The following is a 14,227-nucleotide window of genomic DNA, read 5'->3' as shown; positions in this document are numbered from 1 at the left end:
TAGGCCGAATCAGAAATGAAAAAGGGGACATCACAAGAGAAACCAAAGAAATTCAAAAGATCATCAGAGACTACATTGAAAATCTGTTGCTACAAAACAAGAGAACCTAAAAGAAATGGTTGAATTCCTTGATTCCTAAAATCTCCCAAGTTTTAACATAGAAGCCTTGGAATACCTGAATAGACCCATTCATATTAAGGAAATTGAAACTATAATGAAAAATATCCCCCAAAACAAAAGCCCAGGTCCAGATGGATTCACTGGCGAATTCTTCCAAACACTTAAAGAAGACCTTTTGCCAGTTCTCCTCAAGCTTTTCCAGGAAATTGAAAAACCAGGAACTCTCCGAAAAAGTTTCTATGAAGCACACATCTCCCTAATGCCAAAAGCAAAAAAAGACACCACTGAGAAATAAAATTATAGACTAATATCCCTGATGAACACCGATGTGAAGATCCTCAACAAAATATTAAAATAGAATCCAACAACTCATCAAAAAGATCATACATCATGACCAAGTGGGATTCATCCCAGGGATGCAAGGATGGTTTAACTTTCAGAAATCAATCAACATAATCTATTATATCAACAAAAGTAAAGATAAAAAACTGCCGCGGACCACCCAGTGGAGACCACCGACCACGGGGAACCAGGGTCGAAGGAATCAGGAGAAGTCAGGAATCGGCGGGGAAATGACAGACAGCCACACTATAAGCTGGTGAACTGCTGCAACTTTATTCTGCAAAGCTGTGCTTATATATTGTTTCTCCAAGGAAATAGCAATAAGCAGGGGATTACAACATCAGGTTACACCATTAGACCACTGCTTTGATGATTACAATACACCATTAGAACACTACTTTGATGATTATAATTCAGCAGAAAAATTATTAACGAAGTACAATACAGTATGAGCTAATTCCGCATATCGCTTCTGTGACCTCTTGTGATTTTCCTGGTTCTTTGAAATGTCTGTTTCGCGCCAATGATCACATCCGTGTCAATTTAGCATTAAGTGTTTAAAGCCCTTTCTCCCGTCAGAAATTTGTTATAATATATTGCAAAAGGTTTAAATAAACACCAGGGTTTTCTTCATCTAGCTAATCTAGCCATAAATGGGAGCTCTGAAAACAACCGTCGTTTCCCTTCATAGTTTACCCATCTATTCCCAATGTTGTCGTTAGTTCCTGTAAAAAAGGGGGGTGGATCTAGGTAATCTTTTACTGCAGGGGGGAGCAACGTGGCGGCAAAGTCCGCCATCGCTCTCCCACAAAATATTGTGTCCCTGCGGGGAATCTTAGCCAACTCTTCTTTCTGGGAATGTTTTTGTCTCACTATGCTGTGATTTCTGCAACACCTTTGTTTTTACTTTCATTTCATCTGTTGCCTTGATTTCCAAGAACAACTCTTTTTATCCTCAACCTTGTTTAGAAAAAACCCAATGAGGCGTCGCAGCATTCTACTATGCTTCTGAGACAGGTGCTTGAACAAAAGGAAAAGGGGGTTCCAGATATTAAGTCATCTAATTCTGGCCGGCCTGTGGTGTTGGCAACATCCTGACCAGGAAACGCTCATACTGTTCCAATACGAATGCACAGATAAGTAATGCACAGAAGAAAGGCACAGATAGTTAAGCTAAGGCAAAACCAAGGTTGTCTTGTGCTCCAGCAGTTTCTGGTGTCATCAGGATACGTGATGACCACAGATTGTAGGGGAACTGCCTGAGGCCCCGCTCCGGGGAGCTCCCACCTAAACCTCTCATCTGCAGACCTCCAGCGCAGCAGCATTTTGCTACAGCTACACAGGTGTCACAGCTGTGGGCGTAGCAAAAAACATATGATCATATCAATAGATGCAGAGAAAGCATTTGACAAGATCCAACGTCAGTCCATGATAAAAAACTTCACCAAAATGGGTTTTGGAGGAACTTTCCTCAAGATAGTCGAAGCCATCTACCAAAAGCCTACAGCAATCATTATCCTGAATGGGGAAAAACTAAGGGCCTTTCCTCTAAGCTCAGGCACAAGACAAGGATCCCACTCTTACCACTTCTCTTCAATATAGTACTGGAAGTACTTGCAATAGCTGTTAGACAAGAAAAAGAGATTAAGGGCATCGAGAAAGGAAAGGAAGAAATCAAACTCTCACTATTTGCAGACGATATGATACTATACCTAGAGAAGCCTAAAGCCTCTACTAAGAGACTCTTAGAAACAATAGACTTATACAGTAAATTTGCAGGCTACAAAATCAATACCCAAAAATCCATGGCCTTCCTATATACAAACAATGAGGCAGAGGAAAGGTACATGAAAAAAGCAACCTCATTCACAATCGTGCCCCAGAAAATCAAGTACCTTGGATTCAGGTTAATCACAGAAGTAAAGACCTCTACAAAGAAAACTATAAAATGCTACTCCATGAAAAAAAGAGGACATGAGGAATTGGAAACATATACTCTGCTGATGGATAGGGAGAATCAATATTGTCCAAATGACAATACTCCAGAAAGCATTATACAGATTCAAAACGATCCCTATGAGGATACCCATAACATTCTTCAAAGAAACGGATCAAGCAATCCTGAAATTCATATGGAACAACAAACGCCCATGGATAGCTAAAACAATTCTTGGGAGAAAGACAATGGGAGGCATCACCCTCCCCAACCTCAAACATTACTACAAAGCGGTAACAATCAAAATAGCATGGTACTGGAACAAATGCAGAGCTGCAGACCAATGGAAAAGGGTGGAATAACCCTACACACAACCCCAAATGTATGATCATCTAATCTTTGATAAGGGAGCAAGAGATGTGAAATGGATCAAAGAAAGCCTCCTTAATAAATGGTGCTGGCACAACTGGACAACCACATGCAAAAGACTGGGCTTAGACCTTGACCTGACACCATGCACAAAAGTCAGATCAAAATGGATCAAAGACCTCAACATCAGACCACAAACCTTAAAGTACATTAAAGACAAGGTTGGAAAAACCCTCCACGTTATTGAAAATAAAGGTATCTTCAAAGATGACACAGAATTAAGCAATCAAGTAGAAACAGATCAATAAATTGCGACTACATTAAACTAAAAAGCTTCTGCACCGCAAATGATACAGTGACCAGAATAAAAAGACAATCCAAAGAATGGGAAAGGATATTTACACAATACCCATCAGATAAGGGGTTGATATCAATGGTATATAAAGCACTGTTTGAAACTCTACAAGAAGAAAACATCCAATCCCATCAGAAAATGGGACAAAGAAATAAACAGAAACTTGCCCAAGGAAGAGATACAAGTGGCCAAAAGGCACATGAAAAAGTGCTCTACATCACTAATCATCAGAAAGATGCAGATCAAAACAACCATGAGATACCCCCTCACACCACAGAGACTAACACAAATGCAAAAGAATGAAAACAACCACTGTTGGAGAGGATGTGGGGAGAAAGGGACCCTTCGACACTGCTGGTGGGAATGCTCACTGGTTCACCCCTTTTGGAAAACAATATGGACGCTTCTCAAAATATTAGAAATTGAGCTTCCATTTGACCAAGCAATACCAGTGCTGGAAATTTATCCCAGAGAAGCAAAGATATATAGTCAAAATGACACCTGCACTTATATGTTCATCGCAGCACTGTTTACAATAGCCAGAATCTGGAAAAAACCCGAGTGCCCTAGAACAGATAACTGGTTGAAGAAACCTTGGTACATCTATACAATGGAATACTATGCAGCTGTTAGAAAAAAAATGAGGTCATGAACTTTGGATATAAGTGGATCAGCATGGAAAGTATCATGCTAAGTGAAATGAGTCAGAAAGAGAGAGACAGACATAGAAAGATTGCACTCATCTGAGGAATATAGAATAACAGAGTAGGAGACTAACACCCAAGAATAGTAGAAATAAGTACCAGGAAGTTGGCTCCATGGCTTGGAAGCCGGTCTCACATGCTGGGGGATAAGACAGCTCACATAGAGAAGGGAACACCAAGTAAAATGTGGTTTGATACCAGGTGCAGGAAGGGTGATGTTTGCTGAATGTAGACTGGAGACTGAAAACAATGGCCACTCAACACCTTTATTGATAACCACAACACCTAATTAGAGAGAGAATAAAAGGGAATACCCTGTCAAGGTGGCAGGTTGGGGTGGGAGGAGATGGGATCAGGAAGTGTGGGAGAGTTGCTGGCTTTATTTGTGGTGGAGAATGGGCACTGGTGAAGGGATTGGTTCTCAAACTATGTATGAGGGAAATATGAGCACAAAAATGTATAAATCTGTAACTGTGCCCTCCCGGTGACTCACTAATTAAAAAATAAATAAATTAAAAAAATAAGTTCCAGTATCAGTACCGATTTTATGATTACATAGACTTCTTTTAGGGTAAACAAAAAGCAAGTTCTGGGGCATTATGAAAATTTATCAATTGTGCCCACTTGCTGAGCCAAAGTACTTTCCCAGGTGGTTTTAGGTTTATTAGTTATACGTTGTTTTATTGCTTGGAAAACCGAATCTGTTTCAGTTCCAGGAACTGAACCTGAGGCCTACTTGATTTTTCTCATTTCTGCTGCTTATCATGGCATCAGTTTCGCCCATGCAGTGTAAATTTAACTCCCTCCATAACTATGATTGCATAATATTCAACTTATATTGACAGAGGATAATAACAGTGCCATAGATAAAGGGTAATCTTAAAAATAAATAATCCTAGAATATGATGTTAGACATGAATGTGTCAAGAACATAGAAACAGAGATCCTTCTTTTCACAAAATTTAGCTCATGATAAACCATGTTTAATAGTATTCTTTTATAGAATCTCAAAAAATTAAAAATTCGCTCAAAATTAATCACAGGTATTGATGTCAAATGCAAAATAAACACTTAAATATAACATTGAAAAAGTAAAATATATAGGTGATATGTTGCTTAAAGTAGACTTTTCAGATATACACTGAGTGTATACATGAGATAAATAATGGAAAGTTACATGAGTTAGATATATAGAAAGTTGGACTTCATTAAAATTCAAGCTGTTCTGGTTTCTTGAGCAGGTCACCCCACATGACTGTCTCTCCCAGAAAATGATCTGGAACTGGTAGGACTGAACTTCTCCACTAGAGAACTGGCAGGTGTAAGCAGGATATGAAACCTCTGTCAGCAACCAGGAAGGACATACTGAGACTCTGAAATCCATTAGGGAATCATCAAGTCTCTAACTACAGGAACAGGTGTGTGGATCCACCCATAGTTCATATCAGCACTGGGTGTGGTTTCCTGAACCAGCACAGGCAACAGCTCCAAGATAATCTCCCAGTGCTTATCTCATAAGGGTCATACGTTGGCGTCTCTCACTGAACTTTCACCAGGGAAGCCTGATTACCTCAACCACATTAAGCTAACAGTGTATCAGACCTAATTCCAATCAACACTCCTCAAAACTCCACAAAAATAACTGTTGGAGCACGAACAAATAGAAATAAATTCAGCCCAGCACCATTTGTTAAAGAGGCTTTTCTTGCTCCACTTCACATCTCTTGCTCCCTTGTCAAAGATTAGATGATCATACATTTGGGGTTGTGTGTAGGGATATTCCACCCTGTTACATTGGTCTGCAGCTCTGCCTTTGTTCCAGTACTATGCTGTTTTAATTGTTACCGCTTTGTAGTATAGGTTGAGTTTAGGGAGGGTGATGCATCCCATCATCTTTTTCCCAAGAATTGTTTTGGCTATCCGTGGGTGTTTGTTGTTCCATATGAATTTTAGGATTGGTTGATCCGTTTCTTTGAAGAATGTCATGGGTATCCTCATAGGGATCGTTTTGAACCTGTATAATGCTTTGGGGAGTATTGCCATTTGGACAATATTGATTCTCCCTATCCATGAGCAGAGTATATGTTTCCATTTCCTCAGGTCCTCTTTTATTTCATGGAGTAGCATTTTATAGTTTTCTTTGTAGAGGTCTTTTACTTCCTTGGTTAACCTGATTCCGAGGTACTTGATTTTCTGGGGCACGATTGTGAATGGGATTGCTTTTTTCATGTCCCTTTCCTCTGCCTCATTGTTTGTATATAGGAAGGCCATGGATTTTTGGGTATTGATTTTGTAGCCTGCAAATTTACTATATAAGTCTATTGTTTCTAAGACTTTCTTTGTAGAGGCTTTAGGCTTCTCTAGGTATAGTATCATATCGTCTGCAAATAGTGAGAGTTTGATTTCTTCCTTTCCTATCTGGATGCCCTTAATCTCTTTTTCTTATCTAATGGCTATCACAAGTACTTCCAGTATTATATTGAAGAGAAGTGGTGAGAGTGGGCATCCTTGTCTTGTGCCTGATCTTAGAGGAAAGGCACTTAGTTTTTCCCCATTGAGGATAATGCTTGCTGTAGGCTTGTGGTAGATGGCTTCGACTATTTTGAGCAAAGTTCCTCCAAAACCCATTTTGGCGAGGGTTTTCATCATGAATGGATGCTGGATCTTGTCAAATGCTTTCTCTGCATCTATTGATATGATCATATGTTTTTTATCTTTACTTTTGTTGATATGATGGATTATGTTGATTGATTTCCGAATGTTAAACCATACTTGCATCCCTGGGATGAATCCACTTGGTCATAGTGTAAGCACAACTGGACAACCACATGCAAAAAAATGGGCTTAGACCTCGACCTGACACCATGCACAAAAGTCATATCAAAATGTATTAAAGACCTAGACATTAGACCACAAACCATAAGGTTCATTGAAGATAAGGTCAGCAAAACCCTTCACGATATTGAAGATAAAGGTATCTTCAAATATGACATGCAACTGGCCAACAAAGTGGAAACAGAGATCAGCAAATGGGACTCCATTAAACTAAAAAGCTTCTGCACCGCAAAAGATACAGTGACCAGAATTCAAAGACTATCTACATAATGAGAAAGGATATTTACACAATACCCATCAGATAAGGGGTTGATATGAGTGGTATATAAAGCACTGGTTGAACTCTACAAGAAGAAATGTTGAGTGAAATGAGTCAGAAAGAAAGAGACAGACATAGAAAGATTGCACTCATATGTGGAATATAATGTAACTGATAAGGACAAGTTGCAACGATGCAACTTCTGGCAGATATCTCTCTGGACTTAGTTACTAAAATACTAAATTACAGAAACCCAAAACTGAGAGGCCGCTAAGTGTGGTCACTCGACCTCATACCTCTTCATCCTCAGAAATGGAAAACAAATTATCTAATGCTTCCTTTTCAGCAGGTCTGACTTTAGGGGAGAGACTCTCCAAACAATAATAGTGAGTTTTGTTGAAATATTGTATGCAATCAAAGTGAAAGTAAAGAGAAATATATTAGCTACACAGGCGGGGGGGTCTAAGGGTGGGGGGGCTAGGGGTGTGGGGGAATTAGGGGTGTGTGGGGGCAGGGTGGAGCTATACTGGGATTCTTGGTGGTGGAATATGAGCACTGGTGAAGAGATGGGTATTCGAGCATTGTATAACTGAGATTTAAACCTGAAAACTTTGTAACTTTCCACATGGTGACTTAATAAAAAATTTAAAAAATAAAATAAAAAATAAAATAAAATAAAATAAAGGTTAAATTAAAGGTGAAAGGTCAATTTCATCACAGAAAATAAATATGAAAGTATGAGAGCATGAATAGAAGATTTACAGGGGTGACAGTGCTAATATTGATTATCTAAATAAAGCAGAGATTATGAAGAGCCTTAATTTGTAGTCAAAAGCTATTGGCATTTAACTTCTAATTTATATTTAAGTTCTTATATATTCTATTACTAAAATTTGATTAACATTCCCAAAGAGCATCAATGTAGTATTGATTAATTATTATTCAGAAGTGTAAGAAACAAAATGTAAAGGCTTTAATAAAATCATGCAGATTTAAAAAAAAAAAAAGAAAACATCCAACCCCATCAGAAAATGGGGCAAAGAAATGAACAGAAACTTTCCCAAGGAAGAGATACAAATGGCCAAATGGCACATGAAAAAGTGCTCCACATCACTAATCATTAGGGAGATGCAGATCAAAACAACCATGAGATACCACCTCACACCACAGAGACTAGCACACATCCAAAAGAGCAAAAGCAACCACTGTTGGAGAGGATGTGGGGAGAAAGGGACTGTTTGACACTGCTGGTGGGATGCCAACTGGTTCAGCCCTTTTGGAAAACAATATGGAGGCTTCTCAAAATATTAGAAATTGAGGTCCTATTTGACCCAGAAATACCACTACTGGGAATATATCCCAGAGAAGCAAAAAAGTAGAGTCGAAATGACATCTGCACTCATATGTTCATCGCAGCGTTATTTACAATAGCCAGAATCTGGAAAAAACCTGCGTGCCCTAGAACAGATGACTGATTGAAGAAACTTTGGTACATCTATACAATGGAATACTATGCATCTGTTAAAAAATGAGGTCATGAACTTTGCATATAAGTGGATCGGCATGGAAAGTATCATGCTAAGTGAAATGAGTCAGAAAGAGAGAGACAGACATAGAAAGATTGCACTCATCTGTGGAATATAGAATAACAGAGTAGAAGACTAATACCCAAGAATAGTAGAAATAAGTACCAGGAGGTTGACTCCATGGCTTGGAAGCTGGCCTCACATTCTCGGAAAAAGACAGCTCAGATAGAGAAGTGAACACCAAGTAAAATGTGGTTGGAGGCCACTTGGGAGAAGGGTGATCGTGCTCAATGTAGACTAGAGACTGAACACAATGTCCACTCAACACCTTTATTGCAAATCACAATACCTAATTAGAGAGAGAGAACAAAAGGTAAGACCCTGCCACAGTGGCGGAGGAGGGGTTGGTGGTGGGGGTATGGGATTGTGGGGTGTGGGAGGGATGCTGGGTTTATTTGTGGTGGAGAATGGGCACTGGTGAAGGGATATGTTCTCAAACTTTGTATGGGGGAAAGATGAACACGGAAATGTATAAATCTGTAACTATACCCTCACTGTATCTCACTAATAAATAAATTAAAAAAGAAATTTAAAAAGTAATAAATTCAGCCCAAAGAACACATTCCTTAAATAAGTACCAGAATCTCCATTGCACAGAAGCACCAAATTGGAAGAGAATATTTTTGATTATGAAAGACCACTACCACAGAGTCCTCACTGACAGTGGGGAGACCCCGATAGTGTACTGGAAAGAATCACCCACAGACTGCCAGTCACCATGGGAAAACTGCACAGAAAACAATCACTAGAATTGGATGAAGATAAGAGCCCTTAAGTCCCAACCAGGAATGTTCAAATGTTAGAAGACAATCCTTCAACAAACAACTCCCTCAAAAAGTCCTGATTAGCCATACTAATATCAAACAATATACTATTCATGCTGAAAAGATTTATAAGATACAAGATAAGGACCCTTAAGCCCCAACCATAATTGTTCAAAGGTTGGAAGACAATCCTTTAAGCAAACAACTCCCTAAAAAAGCCCTGAGTAGCAGTACTAATATCAAACAATATATGATTCAAGCTGAAAAGTGTTATAAGAGACAAGATAGGAACTCGTAAGTCCCAACTAGGAATGTTAAATGGTTGGAACACAAACCTTCAAGCAAACAACTCCTTTGCAAAAACCTGAGTAGTAATCCTGATATCAAACAAATAGAATTCAGGCTAAAATGGGTTATAAAAAACTACTCAGGTAATACCTTAAAAATCAAGGGATATGTATATCAGGAATAAATCATATTCCTAAAATTATATAGGACATAATCTCTCTGAAAAAGATTTCAGAGGGAAATATTGAGGAATTTAACGACCTCAAAGAATCAATGTAATGGACAGGCCATAAAGTACTGCAGGATCTGAGAGAAGAAATCAGAAAATTACAAACGGAAATGTCAGAACTTAAAAAAATTGGTAGGTGAAATTTAAAAAAAAACTCAGTGGAAGACTTCAACAGTAAAATAACAGCAGCTGAGGACAAAGTCCAGTGAGCTCCATGATATGAGCAGAAAATATTCAGGAAAGAAGATGAAAAAGTACTCAAAATAATGAACAACAGACAAGAGAAATTTGGATTAAATTTAAGAGGAGCAACATAAGAATTGGCAGAGTCCTAGATGGACAAGAAGGTAATAAAGAAGTAATAGCCAAAGAAAACATTGCTAAAAAATTCCCTTAGCTGGAGAGCCCATGCATCCAGAATCAGGAAGCCTGAAGTGTAGCAGCTAAAAGAGAACCAAATAAGAAGATTCTAAGACATATCCTAATCAGAATTATAAAAATTATAGACAGAGATAGAACACTGAAAGTAGCAAGATCAAAGAAGGAAGTTGTATACAAAGGACCATCATTAAGACTTACAGCAGACCAACCAGAGGGGACCCTTGAAGCTTGAAGTGGGGGATAGTGGGCGGGAAAGAAATCAATAAAATGAACACTTCACCAAGAATACTTTACCCAGACAGACTCTCATTCAGATTTGAAGGAATGATACAAAGCTTCACAAACAAACAATTCAGGAACTTCAGAAACATGAAATTTTAAAAACTCAGTGGAAGACGTCAACAGTAGAATAACAGCAGCTGAGGACAAAATCAGTGAGCTCCATGATCACTATATCACAGTCACTGTCATCCTGTTGCTCATCAATTTGCTCTAGCGGGCACCAGTAATGTCTCTATTGTGAGAATTACTGTTACTTCTTTTGGCATATAGAATATGCCATGGGTAGCTTACCAGGCTCTGCTGTGTGAGCGAGATACTCTCAGTAGCTTGCCGGGATCTCCGAGAGGGGCAGAGGAATTGAACCCAGGTTGGCGGCATGCAAGGCCTTACCCACTGCGGTATCGCTCCAACCCACAATCTATAAGTCAAACTAAACTAAAAAATATTACATTTTATTTTCACCTATGTACAACATAGAGAAATTTGATATTGTCAATATTTTGTCTTAGAGTTTTCTACACTTAGCTCCGTGATGTGAGCAGAAAATATCCAGGAAACATAAGATGAAAAAGTACCCAAAATAATGAACAGCAGAAAAGAGAAATTTGGATTAAATTTAAGAGGCGCAACATAAGAATTGGCAGAATCCTAGATGGACAAGAAGGCAATGAAGAACTAACAGCCAATTTCAGAATGAGCTACTTTAAGATAAGACATACCCCACAAGCACACCAATGTTCTACAGAAAGATGGCACAAAACTCCATGACAATAATCTCTCTCAATATCAAACGTCTAAATGAACCAATAAAGAGAAAAAAGTGACAAAGTGGATTTCAAAAATTGAGTCCAGAGAGAAAATAAAAAGATTCCCAGAAACTTGATTACCCTTTCTGACTGAAGGTCTAGCAGCCCCAAGCTATATCTTACACCTTCTGACTTAGAATAAGCTCAGCTTCACATCTAAATTTAAAAAAAAATGATGAGCATTTGATTCTTTCCAGTTGGGACCAATCTTTGGTCTGAAAACTCTGAGGTGTTCTCAGAATGGGAATAATTATATCCCCCAACAGCCCTTGACACAAGAAAACTCAGCAACACCCACCCACACCTGTCATCTTACAGGCAGAGAAACGGCACAACATAACTACTCCAAAAGAACATGATACTGCTGAATTAGTAGACTAGACCAGGCTGAAAACTCTAGGACATATTCAGAATGGGGGCAAGCAGATTACCCTTTCTGCCAGAAAGCCCAGAATCCCAAGTCCAATACACTCTAACTTAGAAAAAGCCCAGCTTCACAACTGAACCTTCCCTGGTGACAAAATTGACCTAGATCTACAGTTCATTGATCATGTGGCCACATTTATGGCCACACAATGCTTCAAATTTTCAGAGTACTATCAGCCAGTAGGAATAAAGCATTAAATTGGGAAGTTTCATGGAAGACCACCAAGCTTAATGAGCCTAAACAATAACCCAGAAGGCTTGACTATCACTAACCAGCACAGAAGATCCTCAGACAATGGCCTTAGGAACATCGTTGTGAAATATAACAGTTGTCACAAATGGACTATACTTAGTCTCATATTTGATAATTCCATTTATTTCTGTGTTGTAACAAACACTGTCACTGTATCACTGTCATCCCATTGCTCATCTATTTGCTCAAGCGGGCACCAGTAAGGTCTCCATTGTGAGACTTGTTAGTGTTTTTGGCACATTGAATATGTCACAGGTAGCTTGCCAGGCTCTGAGGTGCGGGCGAGATACTCTTGGTAGCTTCCCAGGCTCTCTAAGAGGGGTGGAGGAATTTAACTTGGGTCAGCCGCATGCAAGGCAAGTGTCTTACCTGCTGTGCTATCGCTCCACAATATGAAGCAAATTTGATGTGTCTGCTAAGAGTCAGGCTGGGATGGCAGGTGTGAAACTGGGACATTGGTGGAGGCAAGGGTACACTGGTGGTGGGATTAGTGTTAGAACATTTAACACCTAAAACATCTGGATTCAAAACAAGTTAGTAAGTCGTGGCATTATTAAAATATTAAAGTAAAAATAAATGAGGATTTAAAAAAAAGATTTATCACTAACATATGCCTCAGAGATCTGGGCCCTACAAAAACAGGATGAGAACGCTATTTGGTATCCCAAAGAGGAATGGAAAGAGCTATGCTTGGAGTATCATGTTTCACTCAAGTGAGAGAAGGAATCCAGAGTTCTGACCTCCGTCGATGATCATGTTTCAGGGACGCTGTCTCATTTGCCAAGGTGTCAAAAATCAGATGGGCCAGACTCGTAATGCGATTTAGAGACGACCGCTGGACTAGAGCTGTTACCAACTGGATTCCATGGGAAGTCAAAAGAGCATGTTGTCACCCACCTTAAAACTTTTGAAGAGGACCTACTGCCAATTTTACACAGGCTCTTCACATAATAAGCAAGCATTCCAAACAGCCTCTATGAAGCAAATGTCACCATTACAACAAAAAGCAGACAGAGACACTACCAGATAAAAGAGAATTACAGGGCAATATCTATGAAGAACACAGCTTCAATGATCGCCAACAAAATACTAGCAATGGAATCCATCCTTGGGATGCAAGGATGGTTTAACATACACAAGTCAATCAATGTGATACATAATATCATATGGTCATATCAATAGTTCCAGAGAAAACATTTGACAAGATCTAGCACATATTCATGATGAAAAAAGAACTCTCAATAAAATAGAAGATGAAGAAATATTCCTCAAAAATAGTTAAAGCCTTGAGAGATTGTTTGGAGGTTCTAGCAGGGGAGCTCAGGCCACCCAATTCCTCCACTGCAAACCACAACACCCAAAAGGAGAGAGATAACAAAAGGGAATGCCTTGCCACAGAGGCGGGGTGAGGTGGGCGGTGGATGGGAGGGGCGGTGGGAGAGATGCTGGGATACTCAGTGGAGGAGAGTGGGCACTGGTGGATGGATGAGTGCTCTAATATTGTATGACTGAAACACAAGCACAAAAATATGTAAATCTGTAACTGTACCCACACAGTGATTAATTAATTAAAAAGTAATATATTAAAAAACTTTTTGCCAATTTTGAAAAAAAATAGTTAAAGCCTTTTGACACAAATATTATACTTAATGCAAACATTATACTCTGTGGTAAATACCTGGGAGTATTCTTCCAAGATCAAGCTAAAAACAAGCTCTTCCACTTTCATCATTTCTATTCAAGATAGTATTGAAAATATTTGGCTCAGCAATCAGGAAAGAAAAAATATATTAAGGTCATTCAGAAGGAAAAGAATTCAAGCTCTCACTAGCTGTGGATGACATGATACTATACTTAGAAAATCATAAAGACTACAAAAAGGCTCCTAGAAAAAACAGATTTGAATAATAAAGTGTTAGTATACTAAATCAAAAAGCAAAATTTTTACTTTTGTGACTTTTATGATGCAAATAATGTAGTAAAAAAGAGAAACTTTTTTAAAATCCACAATGAATCTAACAAAATCAAGATATAGAAATCAACTTAACAAAAGAAGTGAAAGATGTATAGAAAGAAAACTACAAAATACTATAACAAGAAAGAACAGAGGGTCTGACTAAATTGAAATATATCCACTGCTTGACGATTGGGAGGATTAACATTTTCAAAATGGCAATACAACTCAAAAAGCTATGCAGATTCAAAGTGGTCCCTATAAGGACTCCCATGACATTTTTCAAAGAAATAGATGAAATACTCATGAAATTCATATTGAACAATAAGCCCTCCCAC

The sequence above is a fragment of the Sorex araneus genome, chromosome 1 (assembly GCF_027595985.1).
Source record: "Sorex araneus isolate mSorAra2 chromosome 1, mSorAra2.pri, whole genome shotgun sequence".
NCBI lineage: Eukaryota > Metazoa > Chordata > Mammalia > Eulipotyphla > Soricidae > Sorex > Sorex araneus.
The sequence above is the reverse complement of the archived record's forward strand: the minus strand, read 5'-3'. Positions refer to the sequence as shown.